Source organism: Vicugna pacos, chromosome 1, assembly GCF_048564905.1.
Source record: "Vicugna pacos chromosome 1, VicPac4, whole genome shotgun sequence".
NCBI lineage: Eukaryota > Metazoa > Chordata > Mammalia > Artiodactyla > Camelidae > Vicugna > Vicugna pacos.
The window spans coordinates 118849651-118851127 of record NC_132987.1 but is presented as its reverse complement, the minus strand read 5'-3'; positions in this window follow the sequence as shown (position 1 = coordinate 118851127).

The following is a 1477-nucleotide window of genomic DNA, read 5'->3' as shown; positions in this document are numbered from 1 at the left end:
TATACAGAAATTTCTTTTTAAATCTGTTTTATATATAATAGTTAATATTTGCAAATCTCGAACTCAGAGGGGCACTTTCTGCAGCCTCGTGGGTACCAAATGCGTCCAGCAATGTGGTCTGCAGTCACAGGGAGTCTTCTGTTACCTAGACCCCCAGACACAGGACAACAGGCAGAGGGGTCTCCTGGTGGCCTTGAGCAGGGCCTGTGTAGACTTCCCATCCGTGTCTCACACTGTGTGGCTCCCTGGGCTGTATCCATAATTGCTCCTGGGACCCACTCATCTAATTCAGAAGGAAGAGCTGCCCCAGACAGGTCCCCTGTGTCAACGCATTTACAGAAAGGTTCTGCTTAGCACAATAGGAACCAGTGGGACCAAATTTGGTGCCTGATTTTAGAGTCTTCTTTAACTGTCTTTCTATCCCTCCTGCATGGTTTCAGTAATTTAGGCATCTGCAGATGTTCACCAGGTTTGCTGGAGAGGTGGGGGCGGTGGTGGAGGGGAGGTTGGAGGGACAAGCTCTTTTGTCATCTAAGAAGGTTTCCTTCAGGTGGTAAAAACGTTTCCCTTTATAATGGCTAATCGCCAAGGTTAAGGACGTGGCCACAATTAGCTGGAGGAATGTGACATGTGGGAACACCCAGGGAAGAATAAAGAGCTGGTTGCAGAGGTTGGGTAGGGATTATCTGCGCCTACTGGCTGGCGGCCCCTGGGGTGGGTGGATGGCGCCACGGGAGTGGCTTCATGGAGGCCAACCTTCGGGCTATGAAATGCAATTTTGAAAAGATAATTGCACCATAATGCTGCTTAAATTTATTTCAAGAGCTTGTAAACCTGCTCACTCACTGTGCTGGAGGCTCTGCTCCATGTAGACATAAATAAATGTGGTTTTTTGGCAAGAAATGTCACCATCAATTACATAAATGGTCTAGTCTGTGTCCCTCTCTCTGGATTGCTCAGTTGGGGAGCAGTGGATTTATCGGTAGCTTGGATCCTTCCATCACTAAGAGGCCAAAGGAGTGACAAGGTGGTCCTGAGAAAGGTGACTGTGCCTCCCTGGGTACCACGTCTGCCAGGGAGCACCCCCGCTGGTAAACGGCCATGATGCTCGATGAAGTCAAGGCTGCTTCTCAAATGTTAGTGTCCCCCAGATTCACCTGAAGAGACTGTGAAATGCAGCTTCCTGGCCCCTGGAAGCTTCTTTCTTTGAGCACCCCAGGTGAAGCCCAGACTGAGGAACCCCAGTGTGGTCCCCAGGGCCGGTTTCCCCCATGTGAAACCATCTGAGAGGGAACACAATAGCTCCCCCATGCTTTTGACCCCCCCAACACCAGTATTATGATTGATGTGAAAATGGGATCTGTCCTGAGAAAGGTTCAACCTCAAGGTGAATTAAGGGCTAAAAGAAATACAAAGGGCCAGCTATGAAGCCAGCTGCTGTTAACAGCTTCAAGCTCCCTATAAACACTTGCCTTTG